Source organism: Panthera leo, chromosome C1, assembly GCF_018350215.1.
Source record: "Panthera leo isolate Ple1 chromosome C1, P.leo_Ple1_pat1.1, whole genome shotgun sequence".
In the NCBI taxonomy this organism is placed as follows: Eukaryota; Metazoa; Chordata; class Mammalia; order Carnivora; family Felidae; genus Panthera; species Panthera leo.
Genome location: NC_056686.1, coordinates 51,671,131 through 51,692,084, shown reverse-complemented (window position 1 = coordinate 51,692,084; position 20,954 = coordinate 51,671,131).

Genomic DNA, 20,954 nt, shown 5'->3' with positions numbered 1-20,954 from the left:
GGCTAGCCATATATGGGACACATTGATCATCACTAAGCATAATAAGTACAATGAATTGAAACACATCAAATTTGAATTATCTGTGGAATTGTCCCATTCTCCATGAGCTCATAATGCTATAAATAAAAATTCATCAATGAAGGAAGCTAGTAAACCATTTATTATTTTGAAAGCTGGTAAATGAAAAAAAAGAATCAGGGGCACCTGGGTGGCTCAGCCCAAGCATCCAACTTGGGCTCAGGTCATGGTCTCAGGGTTGGTGAATTTGAGCCCCACATCAGGCTCTGTGCTGACAGCTCTGAGCCTGGAGCCTGCTTTCAGATTCTGTGTGTTGCTCTCTCTCTCCCCCTCCCCCACTCACTGTTTTTCTCTCTCTCTCTCTGTCAAGAATAAACATTAAGAAAATTTAAAAAAAAGAATCAGTTATTCTGCCTTTGTTCTACAAATTATTCCACTGGATAGCCAAATAGTTTTTACACACACACACACACACACACACACACACACACACACACACACACCACACACATGAATCACCTTGGTTTCAAACTACCAAACAGCCTTATAGATGAGACTAATAGCTTTTGGGACTTCAGAAACCTACCTGGGGCACCTGGGGGGCTCAGTTAAGTGTCCGACCTCGGCTCAGGTCATGATCTCCACATCATGCTCCACATCAGGCTCCAAGCTCACAGCTTAGAGCCTGGAGCCTGCTTTGGATTCTGTGTCTCCCTCTCTCTCTGCTCCTCCCCTGCTTGCACTCTGTCTCTGTCTCTCTCTCAAAAATAAATAAACATTAAAAAAAAAAAAAACTTAAAAAAACCCAAGAAACTTACCTTATATTTGAATGGAACCAAAGTGAAATCAACCTAAACTGCGTCCTTATCTACTGTGAATGGAGTGATTTAAATGTCTTTATTGCTTAAATGAAGCTAATGAAGTTAATTTATAATTACTTATGGATGTACTCATTTACTCAACAAATATATTTTTTTAAGTTTCTTTTTATTTTAAGTATAAACTACCCCCCCCCAACATGGGGCTTGAACTCATGACCCCAAGATCAAGAGTCACATGCTCAGACTGAACCAGCCAGACACCCCTCAACCAATATTTACTGAATAAATAGCCTGCCCTTAATAATAATAAATAACATATATACATATAATAATAAATAATAATAAATAGCTTGCCCTACAAACTTAAGAAGTTTGTAGACCAGTATTATATAAATAGTGCAGGAGATATAAGTCATTGTTATTTTTACTGTCAATTTCAGAAGCCACTTGGAATTATTCTCTTACAAATACAGATTTTTCAAGTGTATATACATAATCACACAAATAAAAATAATTTTGTTGATATGGACCATAAAAGAAATAATGCATGTTCCAACCACATAGTTCAAACATTGTTATTGTAACAGAATCTAGGAACAATTCTAGGGAGTTCATATTTTTATATATTTATATTGAGATATAAATAAAACAGAAGAAATATAAATCTAAAGGTCCACAGATATAGTTTGGTGCAGAAGTCTAAGTTCATTAAAATCATAAGATTTTAAAACCCTGTTTTTAAAAGTTATTAAAATGGAGAATGGTGCTTACATCTTTACAGATAAAAAGAGTTCTTTAATGTGGCAATGTAATGTATTCGTTGGTTCATGGTCCCCAAATCTCCAAGGAGTGTCACAAATCTACATCTCTCTCAGCCCAGGATTTTGAATTTAAATTTAAATATATGATATACACTATAACTTAACTCAACATATTTGGGAGAATTATAAACATCTATAATTTCCAATAATGAGTAACACTGTTGGGTCAGTGTTTAACTAGATTTGTAAAGCCAATGTGATAACACAAATGCTACTTTATTATTTTATCTCCAGTGTCTTTCACAACTGAGTGGATTGTCACACTCTATTATGTGACACACAGATCCATTGGCTAGAGCTATCATGGTACTTATCTAAACGGTCTTTGAAAATGAAAATTTGGGCTAAATATAAAGAAGGCAACCTGCCAGTAAGAACTATTCAAACCAAAAAGTCTCCCCGAGGGAAATGGTAAGAACTCCATTTTAAAATCAAATAAATCAAGATGGTAGGAGGTTCCAACTTGTAAATTTCACAATAAATACATCAAGATTTAAAGTCAGATTTTTAAATAAATTTTTATTTATAGTAAAGTCATACCAGAGACACAGAGTAAGTCACAAATAAAGCCTTTTCTTCCTACTCGATTTTTTTTTGCTTTGACTCACCAATTTTTTAAAAAGATTGCCAAACTAAAAAAGAGCACTGAGGAGAGGGGCAGGACACAAAATATGTAAGGTGTGATTTTTTTATCACCGTTTTGTTTTACAGTGGGTTTGGGGGTTGGTTTTAATGAGGAGGGAGATAGCGGATATTGTCAATAGCAGCACTCTGCCCCTGAGAACATGGATTTAAAAATCTAAATGAGATACCACATGTGCCCAATAATAGTAGCTACTACATATCACCTGAATGATTCTCATAAAATAAAGGAAAGAACCTAGGTGCTTTGATGGTGTGAAGGAAACTAATCCTTCCTGGATATGCAGTGAAGACAGGTTTGGAAAAAACTCTATAAAAAGTTATTTTCTATAATTGATGGAGTTAGTTTTCTGGAATAAGAGCTGAACTGAACAGAACTAAACTGTTGTTGAATCCACAGTAGTCCATTAAGCAGGAGAAATAACCTCTAGGTGCCCTTTCTCCTCCAGGGTTTCTTTCAAGATCTGGAGAAGGGAGCTAGGAGGAGGAAAACATCTTCTCCCTTAAATTATGGCACCCAAATTTGCAATACCCGAGAATGCAATACCCAAGAAAAAATTTAAAACAACAAAAAAAGTTTTTTCTAAAGCCCCAACCCAAAACTGTAGTCGAGTATCATTGTGTTTACACTCCAAATACAGGAGCTTTTATTCTTTATAATTGTTCTTGGGAACGATTGGAACTATTGCATTACCCTAGGTATACATTTGGGTTGATTGGGAGGGTGGGGCCAGAGAATACTAAATCCTATTCAAATAAAGGAGAGGGGCTAGAGGAGAAAAGTGTGAACATTCTCCAAAATAGACCCCAGTGAAATGCAATTACAATTTATCACATACCCTGCATCTTCCTCTCCGAAGAATTCTGCAGAACATCGTAGTTTAAAAGAAATGCACCAAAGCCGGTACCTAGTCACATTAAGCCCTAATTTGACTCTTTAGTTTGTTATCTGCTGGAAGCTTTCTGTCTGTGTATACTCCTCTTTCCAAATGAATTTCCCCTAAAGGCATCAAGGAAGTGAAAAACGTTTTTCTAGAGGTTCCTTTTCTAATTTTTGCCTCTTTTGTAAAATACTCAGTTTCTTTAAGCCATTTCCTTTAAATGTGAAATTTCATTACATTCTGGGTTGCTTTTTTTTCTGGTCCTTCCTTGGTGTTACTGATTTGATTGAAATCCCCAAGTTGAGACTATATTGGGTCCTGAGATCTAAGACATCAGATCAAATTTTGGAAAACCTTGTGTCCTTAATAATGTTTTCTACTTTCTCAGCACGCTTATCTTACATTGAATTAATAAAGTTTTGGTAGTTGTTTAAATAGATTAAATGTCACACTTTAAATAGAAAGAGAAGGCTCTACCTAACTGACCTATTTTTCATCTGTGATTTAGAAAAAGGCGAGATTAGCATGGATATTGCATTTTCAAGGACCTCGCCACTATTAAATAGACTGTTAAGTGCATTTTATGGCTGAAGAGTCTGTTCCCAGTTCAGTCTACAAGATGTGTTAAGTTCATCTCTACCTGCTACATTGAACATTCACTGACTAAAATACTTTCTGTGGATGTAATACCTATGCTCTGTATCTTTTAAGTACATAACTCTAAATATTTTAGGACTAGTAAAATGTAACTTGATAAAAGTCCCAAGAATATGTGTTGTCCCTCAAGAAAAATACAATGCTCATATTTATCCAATGATATATCCTGTGCTTCATTAGCACCTGCTTATCATAAGGTGACCAGATGTTGAAAAATAACATAGGTGCCCATAAAATGGGATTAAAAGTCTTGTTTAAACCAAAAAAAGCAACAATAGCTGGTTAAAACTCCATCCTCACATCAACTCAACTTGTTCTCAGGGTTTCCAGGCTCTGAAAGGAGTGGTTTATGGGCTTATATTCTAATGAACAGAATAGATATTTTACCATTCATTCTCACAATATGGACAAACTTCAGCATTTTGTTGTTGTTTAGGCAACCTCTGACTCACTGCTCACCTGTTTATTTAGATGATTTTTTTAAATGTTCATTTATTTTTGAGAGAGAGAGAGAGAGCATGAGCAGGGGAGGGGCAGGGAGGGAGGGAAAGAGAGAGAATCTATGCTGTCAGAGCAGAGGTGGACATGGGGCTCGAACTCACTAAACCAGGAGATCATGACCTGAGCCGAAATCAAGAGTCAGACACTTAACTGACTGAGCCACTGAGGCACCCCTATTTAGGTGATTTTTGAACATAAAAGAAAATGTCAATGAATGAATATGAAATAAAATCTTTAATTTAAAAATTAAAGGTATATAAATTAAGAAATTATCTCCCTGTATCTCTCTCTCTTCATCAGAGTTTATAATCTATTGTACTGTGTTAGCAAACCCAAAAAGAAGTAAGTGTAAAAGGTAATTGTGTTAGAATGGCTACTTATGTGTTTTTGCTTACTTGGCAAGAACAGAACTTTGATTTTAATTGTTTGGTAGAGTCCAACTAATCCATATATCCATGCATAGTGGTAATTAAAGGGATTCTTCAATTTAAAACTTTATGTACCAAAAAGACCCCCTTTACAGGAAAAAGACTATCTGTCCTGAGGGTTCCCAATAACCCAGACACATATCCTAAGCATTTAAGCCATTTAAATTCCCCAACTTTAACTTTCTGTGAAGAAATCCTGCTAAATACTTCTAATATAGAAGAAGTCTCTTCTGATTCTTCTTCCTTTCTGCCACAAATAATGATAGACAGCCCAGCTGGCATGGCTGTAATTGTTCTTCTATACTTTCATTCCACTTTGCTAGTACCTCCCTCATAGCATTTAATTCATTTCTCCTTGTACTGTTATATATAGGTTTTGCCTGCAACTAGCTGTTAAGCTTCTTAGGAAAGTGGAATGCCTTATTGTTTTCTATACTCTTTACAATTTTCAGCACAATACTTTGGACTTGTGAGGTCACAGTAAACATTTGCTGGCTTAACTTAAATATTAATTAACCAACCAATTAATAATAAATATTATATTAATTAAAGATTAAGCAGAACTGTTAAAGACTAAGCAGACTAAGCACTCCAAAATTCCTAGTAGGACCAACAAAATAATAGGAATATACTTAATAGTATATTTCATTTTAAAAATAGCCCAAAATAAAAAATCATCTAGATCCATTTGAATATTTTATTTTTTATTTTTTTTCAACGTTTTTTATTTATTTTTGGGACAGAGAGAGACAGAGCATGAACGGGGGAGGGGCAGAGAGAGAGGGAGACACAGAATCGGAAACAGGCTCCAGGCTCCGAGCCATCAGCCCAGAGCCTGACGCGGGGCTCGAACTCACGGACCGCGAGATCGTGACCTGGCTGAAGTCGGACGCTTAACCGACTGCGCCACCCAGGCGCCCCATTTGAGTATTTTATAAAGCAATTTTGACCAAGGTATTTATGACTTGGTAAACTATTTATTCCACAGATACTCCAAGGCTAAGTTTCTTAAAAGAAATAAAAACTAAGAAAAAGAAGCACTAAGACTAGACAACTTAGATAATTCAAATTCCCATTTTACTTTTCTCAGAATTGCTTGGATTGTTTCTTTAGTCTTTTCCTTCACTTGGATAAGACAAAACCTTTAACATTCTTAACTATAAGAGCAATAGGGCTACAAAGTTGTCAAGTTGTCTCTTCTTGTTTTCTTTGTTTAAGATTCTATTAAGTAATTCTATTAAGTGATCTCCATACCCAACGTGGAGCTTGAACTCACAACCCTGAGATCAAGAGTCAGGCTCCACCGACTGAGCCAGACAGGTGCCCCTAAAGTTGTCAAGCTCCTTTTTTTTTTATTTTTTATTTTTTTTATTTTAGAGAGAAAGAGAATACACAAGTAGGGGAGAGAGGCAGAGGGAGAAAGAGAGAGAGAGAGAGAGAGAGAGAGAGAGAGTGAGAATCTCAACCAGGCACCACACTCAGCATGGAGCCCAATGTGGGGGCCAATCCTATGACCCTGGGATTATGACCTGAGCCTAAACCAAGAGTTGGACACTCCACCCACTGAGCCACCCAAGCACCCTCAAAGGTGTCAAGTTCTCTTGATCAAAGATCACTAATAAGCTTTGTTGGCAAAAGGAAATCTTACTGTGGAATTAAGAGCACACCCAGAAGACCTGGTTCCAATCTTGATGTTATCACTGAGTTACTTTATCCAAAACACTTTACCTTTCTGACCTGTTTCCCTCCTATAAAATGAGAGGGTTTTATATTACATAATCTCCAAGGTGTCACCCAATTCTTAAAATCCTCTGAATTTATTACAAATAGCATTATTTAAGTAAACTTTTATTTGAAAACGGAATGTGGGAATGTGGTGAACTAAAAATAGCCACAAATTCTTTGCAGCTCCTACCAGTAAGAGGTGGAGTCTGCTTCTTCAGTCCACCAATCGGGGCTGGCCATGTGACTTCCTTTGACTAACGAAATGCAGCGCAAGTGTTGTGTGAGTTCCTCTGGAAGTCTGGGCCTCTAGAAACCTTGCAGCTTCAGCTCCTGCTCTCTTTGAGGCATTGTGTCAAGAAGCGGAGGCTAACCTGATGGAGACAGATGTTTCTGAAGACAGCCAGAATTAGTTGCCAGACACGTAAGTGAGTTTATCTTAAATCATCCAGCTCTCGTCCAGGCACCAGAGGGCTGCAACCACATGACCAAGAGAACACCAGGAGAACTGCCCAGCTGAGTCCAGCCCTAATTGCTGACCCTGAGAATTATAACCAAATAAAATAGCTGTTTAGCCACTATGTTTTGAGGTGATTTGTTATACAGCAGTAGATAACTGGCATAATACATCTGGTAAAAAAAAAAAAAATTGTTTTTCAGAACAAGCAAAAATATGTCTTCCATCCCCTCAAAACCTCAGTCCCCATCTGCAGAGACAACAGGCATCACACTAGGGGCATAGTCTATCCACTGCTCTGAGTCTTGGTTGATTCCTTTAATAGAATATATAATTTACTCTACATCAGCCATGTAAATGCCTGTAGAGCATTCCATTATATGGATATAGCATACATTTTTTAAGCAGGTTTCTTCAAATGGTCATTTAGACTGTTTCTGCTTTTTTACTTATAAAGATTGATACAATGATCATCTTTGTATATATACATCTATAGATGCATGTGAATGTATCTATAGGAGGTGGGCACAGGGATCAAGAATGGTGTTCCCCCATTCACATATGTGGAGAGTCCACTCCAACAAACTACCCAACAGCCAGAACTAGCAAGGGAATCCTATGGTCCAGTCAATGCTAATAGGGTGATCCCTACTGAAGGCAGCTTAGTTTGTGTTTAGCTTTTGTCTCCCTGCCAAAGTCACTCTTTGTTGTTCTCAGTGCTGTGTGTTCCTCTTTGGTACACTAAAGCGGGCTTAGGAACTTTTACCAAAAGCTATAATTGTCATATCCTTTGCCCGGATATCTATGCTATGCCAAGGAGTCTACCCAAGCTCTCTAACTATGATCACCAATCTCATCATGGCCTCTCACTGAGAGAAGCCTCCCTCCTGACAAGAGAGTTACCAAACAGGTAAATGCTGAAACCATATACAAAACAAATGAGACTGGAAGTGAGATACCTTCTTACCCTCCCTTGCAGCTAGAATTGGCCATTGTGTCCAAGTTCTGATCAATGATGTGTACAGAGGAAGTCAGCAGGTAGGGTGCTTGTGAAAGTTTTTCCTTTCCTGACAAAAGGGATAGATGCAGCATACTCTGCCCTTTTATCTCCTACCCTTTCTTCCTGCATTAAATATGAAAGTAATACCTAGAGCTCTGACAGCCATCTTACAACCATGAGTGATGTATTCATTTTTCTATTGCCTAATTACCACAAACTTAATGGCTTAAAAACAAATTCATGAGGCACCTGGGTGGCTCAGTCAGTTAAGCATCAACTCTTCATTTCAGCTCAGGTCATGATCTCACAGTTTCTGAGTTTGAGCCCAGGATCAGGCTCTGTACTGACAGCTCAGAGCCTGCTTGGGATTTTCTGTCTCCCTCTCTCTCTGCCCTCTCCCCACTTGCGTGTGTGTGCGTGCGTGCACACACACACTCTCTCTCTCTCTCTAAAAAATAAATAAATGAACATTTTTTAAAAACCATATTCATTATATTACAGTTCTGGAGGTCAAAACTTCTCCAGCTCTTAAAGCCAGCCTTCATCCTTGATTCATGAGTTCTTCCTCCATCTTCAAGACGATTAGCACAGTATCTTCAAATCTGTTCCTCAGACCTCTGCTTCCATCAACACATTTCTTTCTCTAACTCTAACTCTCCTGCCTCCCTCCCTCTTATAAGGATCTGTGATTACATTAGTCCCACCTGGGTAAACCAGGGTACCCTCCCCATCTCAAGATTCCTAACTAAATCAACAAAGTCCCTTTTGCAATAGAACTTAATATATTCATAGGTTCTAAGTACTCACATATGGACATCTTCAAGGGGGCTTTATTCTTTCTACCAAAAGTAATAGGCATGATGACCCAAAGCTCAGGATGGTGAAACAGAAAGATGGGAAGAGCCCAGATGCTTGATGACATTATTGAATTGCAGTACCAGCAATGTCTTCATTGTTTACATCACCATTAGTCATGTGTTCGTTTCCTTGCAACTGAGCACATTCTAAATGGTATATTCCTTTCACTGTGAAAGATTTAACATGTTGGATTAAATGAGATTGTGTTTGAGAAAGTGTTTTGTATGCTTTGGTCATACTGAATTCCCTGAAAGCACCATACTGTTTGTTGTCCCTTCTTATACTCTTTTTCCTTTCTATCCTCTGTGATGTGTACCAACCCTATATCACCCCGTTCACCTGGCTAACTCATACTCATCATTCTTATCTCTCCTTAGATGTCCCTGCCTACCCAGAAGTCTTCCCCCAACCTACTTCTGCTCACTGAAGTTCTCGCTAGGTATCCTGACCCTAGGCAGCCTGACCCTCTCCAATCATACTGTTTTCTTTCCTATTACAGGCTCCTCAAAGACAGAGACCTGTGCCTATCTTACTTGTGGCTGGATCTAGATGCTAAAGAATATCATGAGGTATCAGTTTCCCTTTACCCCTCAGGTCTGCTCTTCGTGGCTTTATTCCTCAGCAGATTATTCCCAAATGGAACAAGATGGCCTCCAGTTGCTTTAGCCTTACCTTTTACCAACTTGGCAACCTAGATGGAAAGAGAGCCCCTCACGTTAGGTCCAGAAAAAGACCTGGCCTGACTCTCATTGTCCTAAATTGGGCCAGGGCTGGGCCACATACCAACTTGGGGAGCAGAGATATGGGGTCAGCCCCACCAGAACCACAAAAACTGAGAATGAGGGAGGGGAACTTTCACAAAGGGAAACTGAGGCTTTGCTACTAGAAAATGAGCAAATAGATGCTGGACAGGCAAAACCAACTGAAGACAACTAGGGAAGGTGATATGTATAATGTTCTTTTCTTGAGCACCTACTATGTTCCAGACACCAGGCCGAGTTATTTTTATTCATTCAAAAAATATTTACTGAGCACCTACTAAATGCTAGGCATGATAAGGAGAAAGATATTGTCCCTGTTCCCACAGTATTTAAAATTTGAAGGGAGTTTGCCAGTATTATCTCATTTAATCCTTTCAACAACCATGTGATGTGTGTGTTTTATTTATCCCTACCTAACAGATTAAAACATAAAATGACATGTAGCATAGAGTGCTTAAGTAACTTGTTCAAAGGTTCATGGTAGTGAGTGGCAGAGCTGGAATTTAAGGTTGATCTGAGAGGTCTAGCCCTAATCTAATACACACCCTGCAAGTATGGATGAGAGATGAAGTGAGAGGCGACAGCATTGCCCTTAGTGGCCTACAGGGCCAGGGCTATCCCAGGGAATGCTGAGGACAAGACACTCTAATCAAGTTAAAATGAATATTAAGGGCAGGTAGTGAAATACATGCAAAAGAAGGAAGACAGACTCCTATAATTTGCAGAAATGAAGGGGAATTGGGGAACCAATTAATATTTTATTTCATTTTTAGCATTAAATGAGTCCTCATCTTCCCTCTTTGCTCCTTTCCTCAGCCCCTACAATCATTAAGTTATAGGACACAAGAGCTGTAAGATGACTGATGGATTGATTGATTGATTTTAAGTTTATTAATTTTGGAGTGTCTGGGTGGCTCAGTCGGTTGAGCATCTGACTTCAACTCAGAGTTCGTAGGTTCAAGCCCCGCATCGGACTCTGTGCTGACAGCTCAGAGCCTGGAACCTGCTTTAGATTCTGTGTCTCCATCTCTCTCTGCCCACCCCCCTCCCACCCCTGCTCACACTCCGTCTCTCTCAAAAATAAATAAACATTAAAAAAAATTTAAAAACTAAATAAAGTTTATTTATGTATTTATTGAGAGAGAGAGAGAGAGAGAACAAGTGGGGGAGGCGTTGGGGGGGGGGGAGGGGACAGAAGATCCAAAGGGGCTCTTTTGCTGACCGCAGAGAGCCCAATATGGGGCTTGAACTCACAAACCATGAGGTCATGACCTGAACCAAAGTCAGATGCTTAACTGACTAAGCCACCCAGGCACCCCAGAAGATGATTTAGAGAGCATCTAGTTAAAACCTCTTCATAACCCAGATGGCAGCCAAGTTCTCCTTGCCTATTAAGACCTAGAAAAATTGACTCAAACTTCTGCTTCACCTCCAGTGCCTTTCCCAACATCTCTGGAAAGACCTAAGGACTTATTCTCATGGCAGTTGCTTCTGGCTCTAACAAGTTGGTCTTCTGTGTTCTTAGTCTCTACTCCGTATTCTTGCTCCCCCTTCATCTCATTGCTTCAAACGTGTCATTGATTCAAACATGTAGTTCAACCTAATTATATGAAAATATAAATATATATTTATCTATATATGTGTATATCTGACACTTTGTTTTATGCTGAGGAAAAAACTGAGTCATGAAGAGGTTAAAAGACTTGGTTAAATCACTCAGTTGTTGAGGGGCAGGGTTGTGCCAATGAAGTGGTCTTCCTTCTACTTCATCATTCTGCTCAGTCATCAGGCACCTTTGTGTAGGGCAGGCTGGGGTAAGAAAACTGAGGTGATGTTGCCCAGTCTTTGCAAATAAATGCAACTCTAAGGGTTTCCCTCAGTCTTCCGTGCTCATTAATTAACAATCTGTCTTAGCGTGCTTGAGTTGCTATAACAAAATATCATGGGCTGGGCAGCTTAAACGACATAAATTTGTTTTCTCACAACACTGGAGGCTAGAAGTCCCAGATCAAGGTCTGGCAGGAGAGATTCCTGGTGAGAACTTTCTTCCTGGCTTATAGATGGCTACCTTCTGTCTCCTCAAATAACCTCTCCTCAGGTGTGTGTGTGTGTGTGTGTGTGTGTGTGTGTGTGTGTGTGTGTACGCGCTTGTAGGAGACACAGAGTGAATCTCTGCTGTCAGGTGTGTGTGTGTGTGTGTGTGTGTGTGTGTGTGTGTGTGTGTGTGTGTAGGAGACACAGAGTGAATCTCTGCTCTTCTTACAAGGTCACCAGTCCTATTTGATTAGTGCCCAAACCTTATCTCCTCATTTAACTTTATCTCCTAAAGACTCTATGTCCAAAGACATCCAGATGGCCAACAGGCACATGAAAAGATGCTCAACGTCACTCCTCATCAGGGAAATACAAATCAAAACCACACTGAGATATCACCTCATGCCAGTCAGAGTGGCTAAAATGAACAAATCAGGAGAATATAGATGCTGGAGAGGATGTGGAGAAACAGGAACCCTCTTGCAATATTGGTGGAAATGCAAACTGATGCAGCCACTGTGGAAAACAGTGTGGAGTTTCCTCAAAAAATTAAAAATAGATCTACCCTATGACCCAGCAATAGCACTGCTAGGAATTTACCCAAGGGATACAGGAGTGCTGATGCATAGGGGCACTTGTACCCCAATGTTTATAGCAGCACTTTCAACAATAGCCAAATTATGGAAAGAGCCTAAATGTCCACCAACTGATGAATAGATAAAGAAGTTGTGGTTTATATATACGATGGAATATTACTTGGCTATGAGAAAGAATGAAATATGGCCTTTTGTAGCAACGTGGATGGAACTGGAGAGTGTTATGCTAAGTGAAATAAGTCATACAGAGAAAGACAGCTACCATATGTTTTCACTCTTATGTGGACCCTGAGAAACTCAACAGAAGACCATGGGGGTGGGAAAAGAAAAGAAAAAAAAAAGAGAGGGAGGGAGGCAAACCATAAGAGACTCTTAAAAACTGAGAATAAACTGAGGCTTGATGGGGGGTGGTAGGGAGGGGAAAGTGGGTGATGGGCATTGAGGAGGGCACCTGTTGGGATAAGCACTGGGTGTTGTATGGAAACCAATTTGACAATAAATTTCGTATTAATAAATAAATAAACAAATAAATAAAGGTTCTATGTCCAAATACAGTCACATTGTGGGTTAGGACTTCAACATATGAATGGAGGGGCAGGGAGAGGAAAACAATGTGTCATTTCAGAAAACATAAAAAAAATTTTTTTAACGTTTATTTATTATTGAGAGACAGAGAAAGACAGAGCATGAGCATGAGAGGGGCAGAGAGAGGGGGAGACAGAGAATCCGAAGCAGGCTCCAGGCTCTGAGCTGTCAGCACAGAGCCTGATGTGGGGCTTGAACTTACAAACCACGAAATCATGGCCTGAGCATAAGTAGGACGCTTAACCAACTGAGCCACCCAGGTGCCCTGAGAAAACATTTTAACCTACCCCCCAACTCTTTTTGAATATTCAATTATGAAAATAATGAACTATGGATAAACTCAAGTTTTCATTAGTACAGCAAAGGAACTTGCAAATCACCTAATAATTCTTGAGTGCCTACTATGCACCATTATAAGCACCTTATGTGTATTAACTCATTTCATCCTCACACCACCTTAATAGATAGATACTATTTTAATTCCCATTTTGTAAATAAAGAAATGGAACCTGGCCAATATCACACAACTAGTAAGAGACAAGGCTATGATTTGAACCCAGATGGTCTGGCTCTAGAGACCGTGCTCTTAACCTCACCTCCATATTGCTTATACTTATTATAGTTATTTCCAATTTCCTGTGGCAAATAAACAGGGTTATATAAAACAAATAAAATTGGAAAATAATATATATATTTATATAGCTTATTCATGTAAACTGCTTACAATAATTATTTTAAATTAAAATGAAAAAAATAGGGGTGCCTGGGTGGTTCAGTTGCTTGAGCATCTGACTCTTGGCTTCAGCTCAGGTCATGATCTCACAGTTTCGTGAGATCAAGCCCCACATCTGGCTCTGCACTGATAGCTTGGAGGTTGCTTAGGATTCTCTCTCCCTCTCTCTCTGCCCCTCCCCTGCTCATACTATCTCTGTCTCTCTCAAAATAAATAAACTTAAAAAAAATTTTAATACAAAAATAGAAGCAATTTGGGGCACCGGCTGGCTCAGTTGGAAGAACATACAGCTCTTGATCTCAGGGTCATGAGTTCAAGCCCCACATTGGGTGTAGAGATTACTCAAATGAATAAATAAATTAAAACTTTAAAAGGATGGAAGCATGGGGCACCTGGGTGGCTCAGTTGGTTAAGCATCTGACTTTTGATTCCAGCTCAGGTCATGATCTCCCAGTTCATGGGTTTGAGGCCCGTGTCAGGCTCTGCGCTGATGTCATGGAACCCACTTGGGATTCTCCCCCCACACCCCTCCCTCTCTCTCAAAATAAATAAATAAACTTTAAAAAAATGGAAGCAATTGAGCATTATTGCCAACTCAAGTCAGTAATGCATGAGGAAAGCATCCTTCCTAAACCTTTGGAGAATTCCAGCTACCTACTTATATTCTGTATAATGGGAACACTGAAATATTGCCACTTGCCTTTATTAGAATAATGAATTAGAGGTCCTTAATATATCCTAACAATACAATTTATTTTGTAAGTACCAAGTATACTTGGAAACAAAACAACCTCTCTGCTAAACTAGGGTTACCAACTGTCCCAGTTTGTCTGGGACTATCCCTCTCTTCCAGTCCATAAAATTTGTATCTTCTCTGGAACCAGAAATAACTGTACTCATCCAAGCATTTTATTTATTTATTTATTTACTTACTTACTTACTTATTTATTTTTGCCATGTCTTTGGTTTTTAGTGTTCAAAAGCCAAAAATTCAACTTACTTTGTTTCTTATGGTTTCCTTCTCCTGAGGCAGTAGATGATGTTCTAGTTGGGAATGGTGAGAGGGACGGGATAAAAAAAGAAAAGGCCAAAACATATATTTCTTATTATAAATCATGGTATCATACTAAAGGACATTATGCTAAGTGAAATGAACCAGAGATAGAAAGAGAAGTATTGTATGATTCTGTATATATGTGGAATCTAAAAAACTCAAAATAATAATAGAAGCAGAGAGTAAAATGATTGCCAAGACTGGAGGAGAGTGGGAGGAAATGGAGAAATGTTGGTAAAGGGTACAAACTTCCAGTTATAAGATGAATACATGCTGGGGATCTAACCTGCAGTATGGTGATTATAGTTAATACTGTATTGTATACTACAAACTTGCTGAAAGAGTAAATCTTAAATGTTCTCACCAAACAAAGTAAAATAGAAAATAAAATAATAAAATCAATGAATAAGTAAAAACTTGCATCACAAGAGTCCAAAACTTATTCGTAGGAAACACAATTCTTCCCTGCTGTCAAATCCACAAATCCATATCCAGAGGGCTATAATTTTCCCAACTCTAGAAATTAGCCTGGCTTGGTACAGGTCTCCAAATATCCTAATAAGCTTCACCCTAGTTGTTTCTTCTCTCTTCTCCCCAAGGCTAGGAAACGTTACATAGTTTGGTCAGGTGAGACTCTTTTATCTGTTGTTCCAAAATGAATTGTCAGTGACTAAACTTTTTCCCTGAGTACATAGGCTTTCGACAGGAAAAGAGCCCAGTCTCTTTCACAAAGCTTCCTTATCATGGCATTATTTTTTTTTCTTAGCATCTTTGCCTTTTAATATAAGTTTTGTTTTGGGGCGCCTGGGTGGCTCAGCTGGTTGAGCGTCTGACTTCTGCTCGGGTCATGATCTGTGAGTTCGAGTCCTGCATTGGGCTCTGTGCTGACAGCTCAGAGCCTGGAGCCTGCTTCGAATTCTGTGTCTGCCTCTCTCTCTCTGCGCTTCCCTTGCTCATGCTCTGTCTCTCTCTCCTTCAAAAATAAATAAAAACATTAAAAAAATAAAGAAAAATAATAAAAGTTTTGATTTCATCATTTCTGAGTTTAACACATTTCTTCTAAAAATAGAGCTCTTTGCTTGTTCTGAAACTTAACTTCCACTTGGAGGTGACAGGGAATAAGGCTCACCATAATTCTGGGGTGATGCTTCCAGTGTTTCTTGCTCACAGACCCTTCATGGGACTCTGGATGCTCATGGCAAGAAGAAGTCCATTTGAAATCCATGGCACTGAATAAACAACAGAAAGTTCCAAGCTCCCACCTATGCCTGGTGTGGACCCACCCGAATGTGACTCACACACAGCCAGATAGCAACAGCCCTTCCTCCAGGAGGTATGGACAGAGGGATCTCGCACACATCCACCAGAAGATGGCAGAGTCCCCTTCTAGCCCCACTGGTTAAGAATGTAAGTTCAGGGGCGCCTGGGTGGCTCAGTCGGTTAAGCGTCTGACTTCGGCTCAGGTCACGATCTCGCAGTATGTGAGTTCGAGGCCTGCGTCAGGCTCTGTGCTGACTGCTCAGAGCCTGGAGCCTGTTTCAGATTCTGTGTCTCCCTCTCTCTCTGACCCTCCCCCATTCATGCTCTGTCTCTCTCTGTCTCAAAAATAAATGTAAAAAAAAATAATAATAAAAAAATTTAAAAAAGAATATAAATTCAGAAACACGCAAGACATAGGGATGCAGGGCTGAGGATGTTACACTCCTGCTCTGGGCCAATGAAGAACCCATGGCATTATTTTTGCCATGAACTCCAAAATGTCTGTTTTAAAACTTAAGGACTTGGGGTGCCTGGGTGGCTCAATTGGTTGAGTGTCCTACTTTTGATTTTGGCTCAGGTCCCAATCCCAGGGTCACATGATCGAGCCCCGCTTCAGGCTCTGTGATGAATGTGGAGCCTGCTTAATATTCTCTCTCTCTCCCTCTTCCCCCTACCCCCAACTCATGCTGTCTTTCTCAATAAGTACATATATTTAAATAATATATAAATATACATATTTATATATTATTTATATATATTTATATATATATATATTTATATAAATAATATATATATTATTTAAGTGTATATATTTATATATATAAATATTTATATAAATAATATATATATATTTAAAACGCAAGAACTAAACAGAGGGGCACCTGACTGGCAAAGTGGGTAGAATGTCTGACTCTTGATCTTGAGGTTGTGATTTCGAGCCTCACCTTGGGTGTAGAGACTATTTAACAATAAAATCTTTTTTTTTTCTTTAGAGAGAGAGAGGGTGCAAGTGAAGAAAGGGCAGAGAGAGAGGGGGAGAGAGACAGAGAGAAGCGGGGCTCACCCAAGGCAGGGCTCATGTTTACCCATAGTGGGCCATAAACTCACCTGAGGTGGGGCTCAAGCTCACCTGGTGTGGGATTCGAATTCAGGAACCCTGAGATCATGACCTGAGCTGAAGTCAGATGTTTAACCAACTGAGCCACCCAGGTGCCCTTAAAAATAAAATCTTAAAAAACAACAACAACAACAACAACAACAACAACAACAACAAACCTAAGGAGAGACTTTTTCTCTATGTATTTCTGCTATAAAAAATAATAATAGCTAATACACATTATATTTTATAATAATGGTACTATCTCACAGAGTTTTGGTGAGAATTAAATATGTTAATATGTATAAATTGCCCAACATAAGTTAGTACTCTACAAGTGTTTTGCTGGTCAAGCACTATTAATAAGCATTTTACATGCACTTTCACAACCTCATGAGGTAGGTACTACTATTATCCTCTTTTGCAGGCAAAGACACTAAGTAACAGTAATGTTATATGGGTCACATAGCTAGTAAGTGGCAAAGCTAGATTACAAGCCCAGGCTGCCAGGCTCCAAAGCCTTCACTCTGCCACACTGCTTCTGCCTCGGATAGGAAATAGAGGAGTTGTAGGTGGTAAAGTTTAGCATTTTACTTTTTATTTTATTTTTTTAATATGAAATTTATTGTCAAATTGGTTTCCATACAACACCCAATGCTCATCCCAACAGGTGCCCTCCTCAAATGCCCATCACCCACTCTCCCCTCCCTCCCAAAGGTTAGCATTTTAAAATAGTGCTGCAACATTCTACTTTGAAAGGCACCAAAAAACTAAAATGGGATGATGAACAGATCAAAGGATGAATGCTGGAAACTCTGTGATAGAACAAGTGTATTAAAATGTTAATGGTAGAATAGTAGAATAGTGGTGCTTGTTGCAAAATTCTTTTAACTTTGTAGGGCACTTGGCTGGCTCAACTGGTGGAGCATGTGACCTCAGGGTTGTGTGTTCAAGCCCCATGTTGGATATAGAGATTACTAAAAAAATTTAGAAAATTTTAAAAAAAATTCTTTCAACTTTTCTGTATGTTTGAAATTCTCCATGATAAAATGTTGAACATACTTCCCCAAATATTACTGCAACATATTTGCACCTTAAGAAGAGACACTGAGGTAGTTTTCTTTAAAAGAAAAAAAAAATCTGTCCTATTTTGCATCCCATATGATAACACACATTTAAGAGCTAAATTGTATAGGATAGGCAAAGTGCTATGGGGCTCTGAAATAAGAGCAAGTACAGTGGATTAGTCTGAAGACCTCACAGAAATTTAAAAGGTATGTCACTGTGAGTCCCATTTCTATGGATTGTGGCAAGTAAAGAAAAGGAGAAGAAAAGGACTAAATATACCATACTGAACACGGAGAATGAATCAGTAGAAGGCCCCAGTGCTGATAATCAAGGAATCAACTTTTTTTTTTTAAGTTTATTTATTTATTTTGAAAGAGTGGGAGAATGTGAGCATGAGCAGGTAAGGGCCAGAGAGAGAGAACCCCAAGCAGGATCCTCGCTATCAGTGCAGAGTCAGACATGGGGCTCAAACTCACAAACCATGAGATCATGACCTGAGCAGAAATCCAGAGTCCAGTGCTTAACCCAGATGCCCCATGAATCAACATTTTTTAAGGAGGGAAGTTAGAAACTGAATGCAAATTATGTGCAAATATTTAGATTGTATCCTTGGGCTATCAATGTTAATTTAATAGTAAGAAAAGCTAACATCTATTGAATGCTGATACACTCAGGACTATTCTAAGCATTTTACATGTATTAATTCATTTAATCCTCTCACTATGAGAGTAGGTTCTATTATTATTCCTATTTTACAGATAAGATAACTAAGGCACAGAGAGTTTAAATAACTTGCATAAAATAACACAGCTGAAAAGTGATGGAGCCCAAATTTGAAATTAGGCAAATTCATTTCCATCCCTGTGCTCTTTTTTTTAAATTTTTTTTAATGTTTTATTTATTTTTAAGACAGAGAGACAGAGCATGAGCAGGGGAGGGGCCCAGAGAAAGGGAGACACAGAATCTGAAGCAGGCTCCAGGCTCTGAGCTGTCAGCACAGAGCCCGACGCGGGGCTCGAACTCACAAACTATGAGATCATGACCTGAGCCGAAGTTGGATGCTTAACCAACTGAGCCACCCAGGCGCCCCTCCATCCCTGTGCTCTTAACCACTCCCTTACACTGTCTTTTGTTAGGATTTTAAGCAGAACTGCTTCATAATTTTTCTCTTTCCCACCTACTTTTAGAACCAGTTGAGAAGTAGACACAGGAGTCACAGATAACAAATGTTATTTTTACTTCTAACGAAATCTACATTAAGTGATGTGCAACCAAGTGAACTGGCTAATAGTGGCTGAATTAGTTAGATTTACCTACCTAGTCATTGGGAGCACAAAACAGCTGTAGATCTCAACCACAAGTAAGATCACGTTTTGCTAAGGTCATGGCATGACAGAGGCTGAAAACCATAATGCATCCTTTCTGAGAACAGGCAAATCCAAACTGTGCAGGAGTGGCTGATCCACAAATGCTCATTTCCTTCTTCTAAACTGACTAATCAGGGGCACCTAGGTGACTCACTCAGTTAAGCATCAGACTCTTGATTTTGGCTCAGGTCATGATCTCACAGTTCGTGAGTTTGAGCCCCGCATAGGGCTCTGTGCTGACAGCACAGAGCCTGCTTTGGGGTCTTGGTCTCCTTTGCTCTCTCTCCCTCTCTTTGCCCCTCCCCCTTCTCAAAAATAAAAAAAACAGGGGCGCCTGGGTGGCTCCGTCAGTTAAGCATCCAACTTCAGCTCAGGTCATGATTTCGTGGCTCATGAGTTTGAGCTGTGAATCGGGCTCTACACTGGTGGTTCAGAGCCTGCCTGGGATTCTCTCTCTCTGCTCCTTCCCTACTTGTGCTCTCCCTAAATATATATATATAAATAAATAAATAAATAAATAAATAAATAAATAAATAAAATTTGCATTAAAAAATGCCGATTAATCAGGTAAGTCCTCCTTCCTCCCTCAGAGAGGAATGAATAAGAGGTACAGGTTCATGTGTCCTCCGATGAAAATTCCTCCCCATGGAAGTAGTAGGAAATAAGTATCTTCTCACCCAGCACTTCTTAGTTATTAAATTCATCTGTATTAGAAGAAAACATACTGGCTACACACCCACACAAGTAATGTGGAGGCTTCCCAGAAAGTGCATATAATATTGGAAACTGAGGTACCCTTAGAAGAGCCTGGAGTATAGAAAACTAAGTAGAAGAACTTTTCCCAAAGCAGTATCTAGTTGAGATAATCCACTTAAAGCACTAAACACATTTCCTGGTTTGTTCTAAGTAGGCGATTAAATCAATCTTCTTAGCTTCTATCTTTATTATTATTATTATTATTATTATTATTATTGTGTTGTTGTTCTGTACACAGCTACAATTCACTTTTTGTGTGAAAACACAGAGTAAAACACTTAAATGGCTGACCAAGTCTTGTCCAGAGTACAGACACATTTTATATTTTATAGCACCGTGAATTTTGCAGAGCACTTTAACATATATTATCTCATTTGATTCCCAGAACAACCCTGGTAAGGCAGATATTATAATGGAAATTGCATTTTGTGCAGGAGTTAGATTACAAAGTAACATGTAAGGTAAAAAATCAAATATAATAAAAAATTAGTCACAAAATCCCTTAAAAGTTGCCCTTATAATAGACAAGCATATAGTCTCTCCATTAATCTAATAGTTTTCTCCTCCATTGTCTGATGTGTCTTTGGTTTAATTCTACATATAATAACTAGCTTGCATTTAGGGGCCATGTTGTACAAAAAGAGCAGTATATTTAAACACTGAGATCTCATCCCATTTTCTGTACAAGATGCTCACATTATAAGATACATAAGGGAACTGAAACTAACTGTGGAAACAGCAACTTCATGGCACCCTTACATATATCCCTGTGTCCCATGCCCATTGAATAGAATTAATGGCAGCTTCACATTTAAATGGTTTTCCACTCATCCTTTCT